Source organism: Puma concolor, chromosome A1 (genome assembly GCF_028749965.1).
Source record: "Puma concolor isolate L17-30 chromosome A1, mPumCon1.1.hap2, whole genome shotgun sequence".
Taxonomy (NCBI): Eukaryota; Metazoa; Chordata; class Mammalia; order Carnivora; family Felidae; genus Puma; species Puma concolor.
The window spans coordinates 7,393,082-7,410,969 of NC_141667.1; the positions used below are offsets into that span (position 1 = coordinate 7,393,082).

Here is a 17,888-nt window from a genome sequence, read left to right on the forward strand (position 1 = left end):
TGAGCTGTTTTGCTGTCTCTTTCTTTGTGAACAGGTGCTAGATTCCAAAACAGCTTCTCCAGTTGCCCAAAGAAAGGGTGAAGATAAGATACCCAGCTCTCTGAGCGTGTTCTCGCCCAGTTTAATGAGAAACCACACGGTTTGAAAGCAACTTCAGAGTTACAGAATGTTAAGCAAGATATTCAGTATTTTCTCCCGCCATAAAACAACAGGCCCAAACAGCCAACTCTGGAAACGTCCCCTGAGACTGTGTTTGCACATGTCAGGAAGCAAAACAGGGTGTTCAAAACACCCTGCTTGTTACAGTATTTCTGTCCCTTCTGAGAATCCGAGTAACACAGAAATAATTTCACTGAAAAATGGGCCCACCCCACCTACCCCCCTCCCGGGGGGTTCCAAAATTCCACAGGAATCCCACAGTTGGGGACCCTCCCTACATGCTCTCATGAAAGTCTCCCCTGCCATCCAGTAGCCACGAATTCTAATTCAGAGCCTGCCAAACTTAAGGCAGCACGTTTCTCAGTTTTAAGGAATAGCTAAAGTCAAGTTTTCAGAAGGCCCAGGAGAGTGATCCTGACGGGCCTGGGTCACCTTCATTCGCCCACACTGAACCGGAGGACTTCTAATAAAAGCCAGGGGGACGCCGGCAGAGAGATGGGAGCTGGGGAGACCTCAGGCCACTGTGGAAATGAAAACTTTGGCCAAATTACTTGAGCTCGGTGAGGTGCCGTTTCTCCGTGGGTGAAATTAGGATATTCGCCACCCCCCCCCACCCCTTGCTGGGTGATTTCAAGGAGAGAAAGAGCGGATACCTGCAGAAGGTCATCCAGGCGCCCAGTGCACAGCAGACGGCCAATATTCATGAGGTCGTTTGCGCGGCATTGTAAAGGGGGGCCTTCAACTGCGCTAGGTTCCCTCCCATATCCCTGTGACTCCTATCGCTGAACGGACCACACGAAAGGCACGTGTCCCAGAAGAAAGGACACCAACTCAGCTGCCATCGGCACAGCACCACCTGTATGTCCTGAACTCCCATGAAAGGCCGGCCAGAGAAATGACCAAAAAATGGTGAAGAGCTGGGACTTGTCTTTACCTACCAAAAAAAAAAAAAAAAAGAACTCTGGGTTTCAATTCCCCATAATGATGCTAACACACGTCTCCTGCCTTACCTAGTCAAAGACATGGACACGGGACAACCTGATGGACAGACATCAAATAAACAGAACACGTTTCAAATGACACCACCAAATTACCTGTCTCCAAGGGCCCCACATGCCTGATGGCAAAATTTGTCCAAATGGAAATATTTTCCTAACGGCAGTTGTTCAGGCACCATTAAGTTTACCAAAGTCGTAAATATCTATTTATAATAGCATTAAGGGGTGCCTGGGTGGCTCAGTTGGTTAAGTGTCCTATTTGAGCTCAGGTCATGATCTCACAGTTCGTGGGTTCAAGCCCCACGTCGGGCTCTGTGCCGACAGCTGGGAGCCCGGAGCCTGCTTCGGATTCTGCGTCTCCCTCTCTCTCTGCCCTTCCCCTGCTCACTCTCTGTCTCTCTCTCTCTCTCTCTCAAATATAAAATAAGACGTTAAAAAAAAATACAATAAGCTTAGAAAAATAAAAAGCTAGAAATAGTTTCTCAGACAAGAAACAAACTGTTTTGAGGTCAGTATTCAAAACCAGTGAGATTTAAATATGTTTCTGCTTTAGGAAAATAAAAGAGGAAACACTGCCTTTTCCCTTCAGTGAAAGGAATGATGAATATCAAGAAAATAATGTTTGATTTATACAAATGCATCAACGATCAAATTTGAACGTTCAGTATTTACTGGATGTGTCAAGCGTGGATAGCACTAAACTACATTTTTAACATAATTCAAAGCAATTTCACACAGCATTAAGGAGCTTAAAGCCAAATTTAGGGAGAAGAAACATACATAGAAGTTGCTGTGTAAGAAGTAATAAAAATACCATGTTGAGAAACACAGGATGTCTTGAGGGTTAAACCGGAAATATTTGCATCAGGAGAATGCACAGAAAAGATGCAAAAAGGAATTCCCCCGACGCAAGTAGGTTTCTTGTAGTGCGCGGATTTCAAACAGGTCTTTGAGTCAATGTTCGACGGTGTGGTCATGGAACTCGGGAAACGGAAAGGAAGATTCCAGAATGAGGAGCGTATATTCGACAAAGGTTCTCATGGAACAAACACCGTACACCCAGAGTTCCTCACTCTCACCATTACTGGCGTTGGGACGTCCATTCATCCAAGTGACGAACAAGTGATCTGTTGTTCTGGGAGCTGTCTGAGCACCAGAGGGTCCGAGCAGTACTGCTTACCTCTACTTAGGAGATCCCGGGAACACAAGACAATAGGTTTGCCAATGAAATGTCTCTAGATGTTTTTTCAGTTTATTTATTTATTTTGAGACAGAGAGAGTTCAAGCGGGTGAGGCACAGAGAGAGACGTTAGAATCCCAAGCAGGCTCCACCCTGTCAGCGCAGAGCCCAATGCAGGGCTCGATCCCACGAACCGTGAAATCACGACCTGAGCTGAAATCAAGAGTCAGGCACTTAACTGACTGAGCCACCCAGGCGCCCCCATGAAAATGCCTCTAGATATCAACAAATGTCCTGGGGTGGGGGAAGGGGGGAGCAGGTCACCCTCCCTCATATTGAGAATGACTGCTACATACAAAGTTACCTGTCAAAGAAATATTGAGATACGACATAACAGAAGGACTGTGTGTAAAAAGGGAATGTCTGATTTCTTCTTCCATACTTCAGTGCTCTTGTCCACTTACTAAGTCAATATGATCCTACAGGCTGGGGCCCCCGGGGGCTCAGTCGGTTAAGCGTCCGACTTCGGCTCAGGTCACGATCTCGCGGTCCGTGAGTTCGAGCCCCGCGTCGGGCTCTGTGCCGACGGCTCGGAGCCCAGAGCCCGCTTCGGCTTCTGTGTCTCCCTCTCTCTCCGCCCCTCCCCTGCTCGCACTTGGTCTCTCTCAAAAATAAGTAAAAACATTAAAAAAAAAATTTAAAAATACGATCCTACAGATAGAAAGTGCTACACGTACCCGTCAAAACCGTATCCCGAATCACCACCACACGCAACTTCACCACAATGAAATGTGGGTTTTACGAATGACGTACATCGTGGACACCAGATTAGGGGTGCCGCCGTTACCGCAGTAGCAAGGACAGCACGGTTTGGTAAATGAAACGAGCACTGCCAGCGTTTGTAGGCAGAACCTCCAAAGACCTGAACAGGAACCCCAAATGTCTCATGCAAGTATACTTCGATCCCCTAGCGATCGGCGGCTTTTGTTCTGCCTGGAGAGGATGATGGACTGCCACGCCAGGTATGCACCCGCGGGCGAGGCTGTCTGATCTTCACGGGAGACAGCCACGAGGGACAGAGGGAAAGAAGGCTTCTTCAGTCCCTGCCTGCCTCCCGCTCCTCTTCCCGCCTTGCTGCTACGTGGATTCCTTTCGCTCAATTCCAAGAATGAACTGAGCCGCCTCTTATCAATCAGCAAAGCAGTCTATCAGATACCCTTGAGCTCCGGGTAAGGAACCTCCAGCACAAAATTCAACAAGGGGAGAAGGGAGAGTCTCCTGTCCTGCCCGCCATCACCACCATCTCCACCATCAACCACCTCCTCCACCATCATCACCACCATTAACTGGAAGTCTCAATCCCACAGGGATGAGGGGATCCCCCCAACCCTGCACTGGGCTCCAGCATAATCTAACCCCTGCTCGGACAACTTTCTCAGCACCCAATTCCTCCCTACGCTGGAATTTTCCACTTCTAGAACGTCTACATTTCTCAAATTTGCTCAAATTGTTCTCTTGGCCTGAAACACCCACTGTACACAAATGTTTGGGTTACCGTCTTATTGAGACAAGCTGGAAACACATTGGACGTGAAGAAAACGAATACTGAAATTGCTTCCAAATTGTAGAGATTGCTGCATGTTGCAAAACAAGTTTTCCAATGGATGAGCATCCACTTAGTACTTAAGTCTTTTAAATATGCTTAATAGGTGTCAAGTGGGTGTTCTAAATATTTTACGATTATGAACTATCTTGCCTTTATAACAACCCAGTGAAACAGTTACTATTATTATCCTGGGTTTTTTTTTTGTACTAATAGACTTTATTTTCAAAGCAGCTTCGTGTTTTCGTCAAAATCGAGGGGAAGGTACAGAAATTTCCTACAATGCCATCTGCCCACACACAAATGTATAATCTCCCCGTCATCAACTTCCCCACCAGAGTGGCATGTTTGTTACAATCAATAAACCTACACCGACAACCATTATTACCCAAAGTTATTGTCCTCTTTTCACAGATAAGGAAACTGAGGCACAGGGACGTGAAGAAACGTGCCCAAGTACCCAGCATCACGTAAGTGGCAGAGCGGAGACTCGACCCGGGCAGCCAGGTCTCTGGGTCTTTGAACCCTTCTACTCTGCAGCTGCTCTACACTGAAAACGGTTCCAAGGCAAATTTTACCTTTAAGTTGCATTTTTTTAAACAAATATCAGAGTCAAACAGAGCTCCAGGAACATCCGGCTGCAGATTTTCAGTCTTTTTCTAACAACAGACCACGGTTTTCAAAAGCCTTGATTCCAGCCCCCCCTTCTCTCTCAGAGAACTCTTGGGAAAACCCAGGGCCATCTTAAACACTGTTTTGAACACCACCCATTTTTTTTTTTTTTTTTACATTTATTTATTTTTGGGAAACAGAGTGAGACAAAGCGTGAGCGGGGGAGGGGCAGAGAGAGAAGGAGACACAGAATCCGAAGCAGGCTGCGGGCTCCGAGCTGTCAGCCCGGAGCCCGACGCGGGGCTCGAACCCACGAACTGTGAGCTCATGACCTGAGCCGAAGTCGGATGCTCCACCGACTGAGCCCCCCGAGGCGCCCCATCAACCCCGCCCATCTTACGTCCACCTTCTCTTTTCACAGACTTAAAAGCTGAGGCCCCAGGAGGAAAAGTGGTCTGCCCCAGACCCCCCAGAGCCGAAACCAGGATTCAAGAGTCTCCATACCAAACCAGCCACTCTTCAGTTAGACCTCGACACCTGGCTAATCACCAAATAAGCATGCTACACGAAAGTGCGGTTTAATGCCTACCAGTTTAGAAACGTGGCTGCAAACACAGGAAACTAATTCCCCAGGAAAGCCAAATGCTAATCATTCACCGAGACGTGCCTGCCTCTCAACTTGCATCCTTAGTGTGGAATCTGGGATCTGGGCTGCAGATCTGCGGCTCTCAAAGCCCTTTTCGGGCAAACCTGGGCAGCCAAGTTACTGGCCCAAATGGCAAAGGACAGAACAGCGTAACGAAAACACTGATGATCTGAGTTCATGGCCCGGCAAGAAGGAAACCCCCACGTCCCTCTGTCCAGCTGTCCAGCAGTCCAGCTGTGGCCTGTGCATGCACCCGGACCCTCCTTCTAGGCCCACAGCTGGGAAGGGACCTTTACCTGCGCGCAGAGACACAGAGACTCTTCAGCAGCAGCTCCGGAAGTGATTTATGGGCTGACCTGCAGATCTTCACATCATAAGCCTTTCCATGACTAAGTTTCTCCCTGTGGAAAAGTGCACTTCCCTCCCCGAAGAGGTGTTGAGAAATTACTAAATGCACCTGGCCACGTGGGGAAAGTGCCAGGGAAGACAGGACAGGGGGCGGCTGGGTCATTACCAGATGGCTTCTGCTGACAGTTCGTGTAGCTGCTTGAGCCCAAGTCTCCAGGGAGAGACAAACTCAAGGAAAAACTGGTTTCAACATAGGAGTAAGACCCCCGCCCCCCCCCCCCGCTCCCTGATTTCATATTGAGATAAAGTAGGACACTGTAGCCTTTACTTAGGGTTTTTTTTTTCTTTCCTATATCCAGGCATCATGTAATCCTCATAAAAAATTTTATGAATCTCCCTATGAAAATAATAATTCAATAAGAAAAAGCTCTTCCGGCTTTTGTTTTATCATGAGAATTTTTTAGCAGCCATTAATTAAAAGCTAATGCTAGAAGTTGTATTTTCCAGTATCTTTCATTTGTTTTTATTAAATTGAAAATTGTGTAAATAACAGATAAGCACCTACATCTATAAGAGGACAAGAGAAATCACACGATGTTGTAAGTCTATCATTAAGTAAAATAATAATAATAATAAGGAAAGCCAGAGAGACACTAATACCTTATTTAAAATATCGTTAAGTATAACTAATACATTTTATTTGACATGACGTGAGCTCCAAAGAGACAGGACTTTTCTTTATTCACTTTTTCAGAGCGTTTTGTTCCATTTTCCTAGCGTTGTTTTAATGTCTGATTTCCCTGAGAAGTCAGCCGTCAATCTCCCCGGGATTGGGATTTCCATTTCATTGGTCTTCAATTTTGCAAAGCATCCAGGCTATTCTTTTGAAAGATTATGAATAAGGAAACAAAACAGGCTACAAGTAAAGAAGAAACACATACAAGCTGCCTACATTTCCACAACAGAGCGTTCTGTACCTACCCACTATATTTATTCCTGAATTATAGCAAATGACAATTTCCACCTGGACTTTTGTTTTCTTCATAGAGGCATTTCTCATTTCATCCTGTGATAATGTAAAAAACTAAGTACACTGTGTAACCATAAATAAAATAGCTTACAGCACCACTCCAAACATTATTCTCAGCCTTCGTGCATACTAAGCTGCTTGCTCCAGTCCAGGCCAGAGAAACCGGGTCAGACAGCTGCACAACAGAAAAGAAGGAATAACACGGCATGTCTCTCACGTGTTCCCTGTTATGCTGCTGATTATCTTGCGGGGCTCCGGAGTTTCATAAATCTTCTTAATTGGAGACGTCACTTAGCCTTGGGCTACAGCAGACAAATGAAAGACGAGTCTTTGTTGTGGACGTGGACTCTGTGCCTTATCTATTCTGTGGGTGTCCTCTGAGTTCAGCCACTTCGGGAGGGATGCGCCTCCAGCCCACATCCAAGCAACATCAGGTGGAAACAACAGTGCGTCCCCAGCGGCACACCGATAAAAGCGCACCTGAGTCACACGTGTATCATTTCCAGCTAGAACAGGCCTGGGGCACTTCTCTTATGCGACCCACGGACTGACAGTCAAGTCATGTCGCCACACCTTCCCCCACTGCTAGAAGGAAAGCTTATCCCCAGCCCAAAGAATTAAACTGTGCTGATGAATTACCCACAAGGAAGGAACAGAAGAAGGGAGAAATAAAATTAATCTTCTGCCCACCCAACAGAAAAACCTGACGTTAAATATGTGATTGTGATTAGAAAATATTATAACTTAGAGGAGGATAAGCAGAGGTTAATTGAGGCCAAATAATACTGTGACAATCGGTACTAGAGCTTTCTCTTAGAATGAAATAGAAGATCTTAGCTAAACCCACATAAGGCGTTCTGTAAAATGAAAGACTCCATCTCCTGCAAGAAGAAAGGGGCTTGTCCCAGTAAACGATGGGCAGAAAATCAATCCTGTCCTGGGGGCGCCCGGGTGGCTCAGTCGGTTGAGCCTCCGACTTCGGCTCAGGTCACGATCTCACAGTCCGTGAGTTCGAGCCCCACGTCGGGCCCTGTGCTGACAGCTCGGAGTCTGGAGGCTGCTTCGGATTCTGTGTCTCCCTCCCTCTCTGCCCCTCCCCCGCTGATGCTCTGTCTCTCTCCCTCTCAAATATGAATAAATGTTAAAAAGAATTTTTTTTAAAAATCCATCCTGTCCTGGATTCCAGGTGCCCTTTCCTTTACCCATCCCCTCTGCTTGTTCTAATTAAGCCCCACAGAATTCATTATATGAAAAGAAAATGCAGTCTACCACTTCCCAGATTACTCTATATTTAAATGACTCACCTTTGGAATAGCTACCTTGACTGACTAGTAGTATTCTTTACACTTTATACCAAGAATGTCATATAAAAAAAAAAAACCACTATGCACTGCTTTTATTGTAATCCCTCCATCGCTTTACCATTGTTTTCTACACCGAACAGTCCTCCTCGTTATTATTTTCTTGTATTCAAAAACATCGTGACCGAAACACAGCATGTATACATCCATCCATCAGCAATCTCTGGTGTTTCACCAACAACGTCCACCATTCCGTGCAACCCACCACATAAAATGTGTGTAGAATGATTGGTGGCAGGAGGCAAAACAGAATCTGCACTCCCAGCCAGCCACCACAAGGTCAGGCACTTAGTACTGGGTTCCTGGGAGTCAGCGTGAAGGGGACTTTGGGAATGATGGGCATGTCCCCAGGATAACGGGAAATAAATTATCCAGAGACAGAAGAATGGGCAAAGCTCTTCCCAAACCATCAGGGGAGTACTCTGGAGAAAGAGAAAGGGCATTAGTCAAACATATATCATCTATGAATCTACAAAAGCAAGTGTGAAAGTATACACTAGACCTAGATGGGACTAACCAGACATAAGGAAGTTGGCTTAAGAGGAAGAAGGAGTTCAACTGGCTTCTGAAACCTCAGACAGGACTTGGGAGGTTCAGGCAAAGAATATCCAAGATTTAAATGGCATGCCTATAGTCGTGGGCAGAGTGGAGCTAGGACTCATACAAACGGGCTGGTACATGTTGATCTATTGGTGAAAAACCTTCAGTGGGACTTCATAATGAAAGAAGCATAAGCCTTAAAGCATTAAGAACTGGAAAGAGTGACAAGACATGTTACAGTGTGTGGCTGAAGGGGACAGAAAAGGGAAGTTAGAACAGAGGGCAACATGAATTCACAAAATCACCGTATACACTGGAGAAACTAAATTGCTACGTATTGTCAGCCTGTTCAGTTTACGTAGTGACCTGGGAAGGGAAATGATAGCAGATAACCATTCCACGACGTTTTTGTTCTATGTGGACAGAAGCTTCACATGCTCAATAAAAGTCAAATGACACAACTATGTTTCTGAAACATTCCTGTACTCAGTTTCCCCAACAGTCTAGCATTAACACAGTTTATCAATCTTTCTTTAAATGAATTTCCCCGCATGCAAGCACGATGCGTACTGAAATAAGGATGTAAAATCTCTAAAGTAAAACTCATCTGAAAAAAGGAGAGAACGTTTCCTAACTTTTTTCTTTTTTGTAAATAAATTTTTTTAAGTTTATTTATTCATTTTGGGAGACAGAAACAGCGTGAATGCGGGAGGGGCACAGAGAGAGGGAGAGAGAGAGAGAATCACAAGCAGGCTCCCAGCACTGTCAGCACAGGGCCCAACCCGGGGCTCGAACTCACAAAACCGTGAGATCATGACCTGAGCCAAAACCAAGAGTTAGACCCTTAACCGACTGAGCCACCCAGGCACCCCCTAACATTTTTTTTCATCTAGTAGGACCTGATTCAAAATTATCATCTACTGTCTTTCTTTTTTAACTGTGTGAGAGCTAAAAGGATACCCAACTCTCTTGTCACAGTGAAATGAAAATTTATTATGTAATTAGTTTAGGAAAACACATATTACATGCATAAATAGACATCATTATAATCATCATATTTCACTGTAATAATATTTGAGACTTTAAGGGATATCATCAAATAAAATTAATTTCATTTACAATAAATGAAGCATAAGATACGGAAAACTTTACTCAGCTGCATTCAAGATCTAGCAATTCACTGTGAGTAAAAAAAAAAAATTACTTTCATCAAAGATAATAGTTTTTCTCTAGCTCTTTTGCTGACGCCTACCCAATATATTCTCTCTAAATGGGCATAAAATTTTAAAATGTCCCTCTGATTCGATTTTATAACACAGATCTCCATTCAGTGTTTGAAATATCATGGATCTTGCATAAATATTAAGATGGAAATATGTCCATTTTCAAATGTTTATAAGTCATTGGCTTGATAAATGCTTTTACCGTCTACTAACCATAACATAAGACCTTGGTAACATTCTTTACTACAAATCTACACGCAAATGCACCAAGAAACTCATCCAAAAACCTCAGCAAAACCAATGATCTGTTCATTAGAAAAATATATATATATATGTATAAATATATAAATATGTGTACATATATATCATTACATATATGCATATGTATACATACATGTATATGTATACATGTGTGTGTGTGTGTGTGTGTGTGTGTGTATATATATATATATATATATATATATATATATACACTATATATATATACACACACCAGCCACAGGTAATCATTCACAACAAAGAGAAGAATTTTTCTATAAATCGGGGAGGGGTTTTGAGTTAGCAGATCCTGAAATTAATCCCAGCTTTGTGATTGTACCTTGGGAAAGTTACATGACTTCTGTTTCTCAATTTTATCTATTAAATGGGACTAAAACCTTGCAGGGTCTCCATCATGACCAACACAAGATTCAAAAACCACCTAGTACAGTGCCTGACACAAAGAAAGACTACTCTAAATAGTACACCACTTCACAGGTGGCTGTTCGATAAATATGACACTGCTTCATAGATGGGTCTCAATCTTGGGTAACTCTTTACCACCCAAAGCTCAGTCCACTTGATAAAAACAGAGGAGAGCTGATCACAAGACAGGATGGACCTTTAAGCAGGTAGACATCGGACCCAAATGAATCTGTGACTTGTATTTTTCAAATGATAAATCAACCACCACTTGATTTATCCAATAAGTGCTTCCCGTAAGTGACTACTTTTAAGAAGCAGCTTTCAGAAAATGCCTTCTTTACACAGGATTTCATTACTGAATAACAAAAGCCTTTGAAAAGTACAGAGGAAGCTGTACCAACCATAAGAACTGGATTTCTCAGTGTCTAGGGTTCCTCACTTATTAGATGGGAGTGCTACATAATCCAGCGACAATGGTCACTGAACACAGACACCTTACGGCTTCAGGGATGTCAAACGATGGAAGGAAAGGAATCCACACACTTTGTGACACACACAAAAAACAAATAAGGATCAAAAAAGTAATAATAAACCTAGAAGAGCTTAATTTAATGCAATGCATGTGTTGGAAGATGAAAAAAATAGCATCTCGTTAACATTAATTGCATTAAATTCAGCATTTTTATAATACTTTTGTCCTCTTTTTTTCTTCCAGTTGGCAAGGTGTCAAAAGGGAATAAAAAGGACTTCCAGATGGTTGGTCTAAGCAAATTGGGTGGAATTTCCCTTTAAGTAAAATGGAAAATATATGCATTAGAAGCCCTGCAGAGCACCTATCGAATCAAAACGACTACTGTCTGCATCGTTCTAATTCACTCACTGGTTTATGGCCTCGCTCTATTTCAGGGAGTTTCTCAAATACACATTACATTCTTCAGTGCTAGAGCTGGGATCAGATCTCCAAGTTAGTTCAGAGATATACACTGTGAAATCTTCCCCCGCTAGGCAACTGTCTTCTTTGGATCACAGCTGAGAAAGTACAGTAGCAAAATTATAGTAATAATAATAATAATAATAATAATGATTTTTTAATTGCATTCTTTCAAGGGCAACTCTAAGGTATGCTCACTCAGCTCAATAAACAATGTGGGTTGGGGCGCCTGGGTGGCTCCATCGGTGGAGTGTCCGACTTTGGTTCAGATCATGATCTCACAGTTCATGGGTCCAAGCCCCACGTCAGGCTCTGTGCTGACAGCTCGGAGCCTGGAGCCTGCTTCGGATTCTGTGCCTCCTTCTCTCTCTACCCCTCCCCCACTCCCACTCTGTCTCACTCTGTCTCTCAAAAATAAATAAATGTTAAAAAAAAATTTTTTTTTAATCAATGTGGGTTTCAGGGATAACACCATAAAGATTCTCACTTTGTCCTTCCAAGCGTACATTTTACTCTAATCCTTGTGTTGTTTGGGAGAGCTACCAGTAAAAATTAGGGAGACAGATGTAATGATGGCCGAGGGTCATCATATCGTAAATCAATTCTCAAAGCTCTTCTCTTGCCTGTAGTTGGGGGATTGGATTTTATTTGTCCCAGTCTTTCACCCTAAAATCCAGGAGCACATATGGAGCACCTGGATGGTTTGGTCGGTTGAGTCTCCAACTCTTGATTTTGGCTCCAGTCGGGATCTCACAGTTCATGAGTTTGAGCCCCGCAGTGGGCTGTTCACTGATGGCACAGAGTCTGCTTGGGATTCTCTCTTCTTCTCTCTCTCTCTGGTCCTACCCCACCTGCATGCTCTCTCTCTCTCTCTCTCTCTCTCAAAATAAATAAACATTTAAAAAATAAAAATAAAATCCAGGAGCACATAAATGAGGGGTAAAAGCTTGAATTGGAAATACAGGGGGTCAGGGAAGACAGAGATGGCAGCCGTGGCCATCCACTCCAACCCTTTTCTGATTACTGCTAACTACAGGATAAACCTCAAAGTCATTACTCATCAAAGGCAGGCCCCACACTTCCCAGCACTTAGATCCAGGTGGAGGCGAGCCTCCAGCAGCCTCCACGCAAGAGAGAGCAAACGCCACTGTGGCATCCTGCTTGCCAGCCTCCACTCAGGGCTATCTCCCTGGATGGAAGCTACTGGCATGAGGTCAGGAATCCTGTCAAAGGCAACATGGAAATAGCACTGCATCAAGTCCAAGGCCTGGCGTTCACAGATACGTGCTAACACAAGTACATACAGTGTTTTCGAGACTTGTATTTGTCCTGTTTCTAATTTAGTAGAGTGTGTTTCGACCAATAGTTCAAAATCAACGGCGATGTTATTCCCTCTGCCTGGGAACATTTAGCAACGTCTGGAGACAATTTTGGCTGTCACAACTGGGGGACACTACTGACATCTAGCGAGTAGAGATTGGGGATCCTGATAAACATCCTGTAACACACAGGAAAGCCCCCCCACCCATCCCGCTAAAAAGAAAGAAACTATCCAACCCAAAACGTCAGTAGTGCTGAGAATGAGAAACTCCGCTTTAGACGGATTTTTTTTTTTTAAGATGCAATTAAATAGCTTATGCATTGTAAAGAGGAAAAGAATGGCTAAGACCATTGCCGGATGTAATCATCGGCCCCCTCTCGAGATTCCAATCAAAGTCCCGCCACTTACTGGAAATTCCTGCTATGCAATAGGAAATGTCCTTTATCATCCACAGGTGACATCTGCTCTCCTGAGTCCACAAATACTGAGAGCGCACTAAACGGTAAGCCGCTTACCACTGAAACTTTTCTTAGCTCCTAAAACAGGAAGCCTGGTATAGTCATTGCACAACTTCCTAATTACTTTGTAAATACTGTACAGATTCACTCTTTCTTCTGCCACGTGAAATATAAGGGAGGCAATTTACATACCGCATTTCAACTCTCCGCTGTATTATTTTAAGATGCTGCTGCTTTTATTCTTTACCCGTAAGAAGTCACACTAGAATAAATAAAAACAGTTGGACACAATTCACAGACAAGTTTTTCAAAGAGCGCATTCTTAACATCATACGACTTCTAATTAAATATGCTATCCTACTGGATTGTGTATGCAGAACGTATTTCCCACTTCCACTTATGCACATCATCTGCTTTGTTAAAACTTTTTTTTTTTAATTTCGCACATAAATCTGTATTGATTCAAGTCTTAAGTGGGATCCCATTTTGTACATTGTTCTCCACTGATTCTGGTTATTCTTCAGCACTACCTGTAATTTGCAAAATAGCAATGGACCCTCGCTTCTTGTACCTTTCAAACGTAAGGGGAGTAAGGATGACCAGTGAAGGTTCAGTTCACCTGACTACATAACTGCATTCCTCCCTCTTGAGGCATCTTCCTTCACTCTTACACTATTTCTTAATCACCACCGATCCTGGGATCCACACATCCTGTGCCTACTAACCATTCTGATTGATAATCTCATTTTTAAATTTATTGAAGTTCTCCTATCTTGGCTCAGGCTTATGTCATAAGTTATCATTGACTGTGGGGGGGGGGGGGTGCTTAAACAACAAACATTTATTCTCACAGTTCTGGAGGCTAGGAAGTCCAAGACCAAAGGTGTGAACACATTTGGTGTCTGGTGAGGGTCTGTTTCTTGGTTCCCAGACTGCCGTCTTCACTCGGGGTTGTCCCACGGCAGACGGGGAAGAGAGGTGGTGAAGGAGAAAGCCATTTGTCTTGTGTTTCTTTTATAAGAACACTAATTCCATTTATGAGGGCTTGGCCATCATCTCCCCAAATCACCTCCTCCCAACACCATCACACTGGGGGTTAGAAATTCAACATACGAACTTCACAAGGACACAAACGTTCAGTCCATTACACCTCCCATATGCAAGATAGAGAAAATAAGGGCACACTTTCCATCATCCATGTTCCTTGCCTCTGTAACAATGTTATTTGGTTCCAGTGGGTAATTACCAGAACCCTTCCTATGACTGCAATCAATTTGCTTGCCATTTGCTAATAATTCCTGCCACCCAACAGGGGTGTTCTTTCTCCTTATCACACAACAACTGCCCCTCTAGATGACATACACTGAGGCACACTAAGCTGTAATTTCCCTAGGAATGGGAACCCTTATATCTATGTCTTCATACACCAAAGAATACTAAACTAGCAGTAAACACAACTCCCGATGTCAAAGAGAACATGTAATGGGGTAGAAAGTCCCAGAGACTACCATTGGTGCTAAGAGAGACTCAGAGAGGTAACAAGCATCTTAACCATTCGGGATAAAGTAAGGACAAAGAGAATATTTAGCCTGGACGGCTCAGTCAGTTAAGCATCTGACTCTTGATTTCGGCTCAGGTCCCGATCTCAAGACTCATGAGTTCGAGACCCATGTCGGGCTCTGCACTGACAGTGTGGAGCCTGCTTGAGATTCCCTCTCTCCCCCTCTCCCTTTGCCCCTCCCCCTCTCGTGCTCTCTCTCTCTCTCTCTCTCTCTCAAAATAAACAAACTTAAAAAATAAAAAGGAACGTCTAGCCAGACTCTGTCTCACCTGGTAAGTAAGGACAGAGGCAGAGAAAGGACAGTGCAAAGTCCTCTGCACAGTTGTGCTAAGAGAGGAAAAAATACACCTCTGAGCTGAGGATCAAAGGGGCCAAGACAAGGCCAGTCTTCAGATGATGACTCTCCAGCTGCCCCGATCCCTAAGCACAACTGGGCAACCTCGTCCGTCACCGTGCCGGCCCACGGGGTCACAGCAGACCACACGCCAGCCTGCCGGTGCCCTGACAGCAAGGACCCCTGTTCCCGGGGCCCACATGCACGTGACACGCACGGGAGATTTACACCCAAATGACTTCTGTTTGTTCACCTCGGGAGCCTTCCACGTCCTCAAGAATCCGTGTACGACAAGATATGGAAAAGCGCAACGAGACCTATACAGAACTGGCCAAATCAAATCAAGCTTTCAGAAGACAAAATCAGGAACAACTTTTGTGAGTCTGCAGCGTCACAGGGAGAAAAGCCAAGACTAGAATAGGCGCTTTCTGATGTGCCTTCCCCAAAGCCCTATTCATACACCCGCAGCCAAACCACTGGCCCCGGACACCACCCTGATTCCAGATGAGTTCTAATAAGGGAGGGCGTTCGCTCCGGGCAACACCATCCCCTTTCTCCTCAGTGCTAGGTGCTGGTGCACATGCACGCGTTCCCTTGGGAACCACAGGCAAAGCACAGGAGCCCTTCAAGCGGCGGAACTCATGGAAACTCATGGAAACCCTCACCTTTGCCACTGGCTCATGGGTATGACCCCATGCAAGTTATTCCTGCTCCGTTCAGCACCCCACCAATTTTCCTCGTTAGAGGTAACCGCGGTGGCCTTCGCCAGCACAGGGGTGCTGGGAGGCCGTATTATACTCAGTCCCTCTGTTTATACAACACCTCTTAAATCAAAACATAGGCATTTACCAGTATAATTTACCTTAATTATAGTATTTGCCATCACCCATAATGCACAAGACAACTATGGAATTTGCACACATGGAAAAGGAAACGGGAACAGAGGCAGCATTTTTTTTTTTTCACTTGTCCAGGGTTACTCCCATGCTGGAAAGAAGGGGAAATATTAAATATATCAACTCCCGAAGGGCAGACTTAAGGATTTCTAATCCACTGCTAGTGAATGTTTATCTCCTAAGAAGAGGAAATTTAAAAGGAGAATGAATGTTATCAGAAGACAGTCAGAAAGGATTCCTCACATCAGGAAGCAATGGTCGGGGGAGTAGAGGGGTCTATGTCCCTTGCATGAGTCACTTTAAGCCCTTGAAAGAAATTCAAAGGCTCTCTGAGAATCTTACTTGTAACCAGTCCTCTGCTAAGTCCAGAACAGTCAGGTTGGAATTCATGCCCCCAAATACCCACACTTTTGCAAGCTTAGTACCAATCAGGACCATTTTTTTTTTAACTTGTGTATTTTGAGAAAGACAGAGAGAGCGTGAGCAGGAGCAGAGAGAGAAGGAGAGAATCCCAAACAGGTTCTGCAGTGTCAGCACCGAGCCTGACGCGGGGCTTGAACTCACAAATTTCCAGATCATGCCCTGAGCCAAAACCGAGAGTCGAAACCAAGAATCGGTTGCTCAACCAACTTAGCCACCCAGGCGCCCCTCACAGGACCATATTCTAGAAGCTGCTTCTCTTCTGCCTACATAACCATTGTTAACAATCTAATAGACACGCTTCTAGATCTTTCTCCATTGTTCATCTCATCACAAACACATGTATATAGACTTGGAAGAGGGTCTTCCTGCTTTATAAAATAGGGCCTACTTTTCTCACTGAGTATTATAAAAATCTCTTCAACTTCACCAGATTTAAATGAATCTTTAAATGGATGCACCATATCTGAGGCATTCTTATAATCTAATCGATACACAGCCTTTAATTCTTGATACATACTCAACATGCAAGTTGTTTTTTGAGTGTGTTTTGTGTTTTGGTTTTGATTTTGGAGTTTTTTGTTGTTGTTGTTTTGTGTTTTTTTTGTTTTTTTGTTTTTTTACAGGGGTCACTGAAAACAATGCTACTATATAAACCCCCAATACACAGACCCTTCTCTATGTGTGCTGGCGTTTTTACTTTTGTAATCTGTATTCCCAGAAGTGGTACTACGGGGTCAAAGGGTTTGTGTATTTATCGTAGGAACTGTCAGACTGCTTTCCCCAAAAAACGTAAACAATTCACATTTCTGTCAGGAATGGGTGTGAGTCCCCTTTATCAGCATCTCTACGAGAAGTGTTTTTATTTTTCCTTTCTCTCTCTCTCTTTTTTTTTTTTTTTTTTTTTTTTGCCTGTCAGAAAAATGGCATTTCACTATCCTAACAGTCATGGATGGATCATCATTTCATGTACTTACTGGACATCAGAATTCGCTCATGTTTGGGCGCCTGTGTGGCTCAGTCAGTTAGGCGTCTGACTTCAGCTCAAGTCATGATCACCTGGTCTGTGAGTTCAAGGCTCGGGCTGGGCTCTGTGCTGACAGCTCTGAGTCTGGAGCCTACTTCAGATTCTGCTTCTCCCTCTCTCTCTCTGCCCCTCCCCTACTCATGCTCTCCCTCTCAAATAAATAAACTTATAAAAAAATTTTTTTAAATTAACTCATATTCGATTCCCTATTCACATCTTTGCCCATTCATTTGAAGGTTGTTCGAACCTGTATAGATTAGAGATATATCTATCACATGTGTTGCAGAATACTGTCTCTAGGTAATATTTGACTTGTTAGATTGTTTCTATTATCTTTTGGCATAGATTTTTCTTAATGACAACCAAATCACATTCTAGCTTTTCTGTTGCCAAAGAAGAGGAAGAAATAAGCAGAAAATTCCCAGTCTGCAGCTGCTAAAATTAATACTAGAGATCCAGTGAAATGTAAACTTGAAAAGAATCCAGTATAAATAAAATGACATGTCTAGAAATGCCTTCCTTCTTCACCATCAGCTCAAAGGCTGTCCCTACCCTT

General features: G+C 43.8%; 1 protein-coding gene across 9 annotated transcripts in view; it reads right to left on the bottom strand.

Annotated features, from left to right (window-relative positions):
• SEMA5A (semaphorin 5A) overlaps positions 1–17,888 on the bottom strand; it is a 482,459-nt gene that overhangs the window by 337,114 nt on the left and 127,457 nt on the right. For 3 of the 9 annotated variants that reach the window (XM_086675888.1, XM_086675911.1, XM_086675919.1), the window contains exon 3: positions 13,287–13,356. The exons of 4 other annotated variants lie outside the window; for them this stretch is intronic. The gene's annotated coding sequence lies outside the window, so the exon portion shown is untranslated. Of the gene's footprint in view, positions 1–13,044; positions 13,171–13,286; positions 13,357–13,945; positions 13,965–17,888 lie in introns of those variants that run through there. 2 more of the 9 variants (XM_086675924.1, XM_086675934.1) reach the window with 2 other exon arrangements.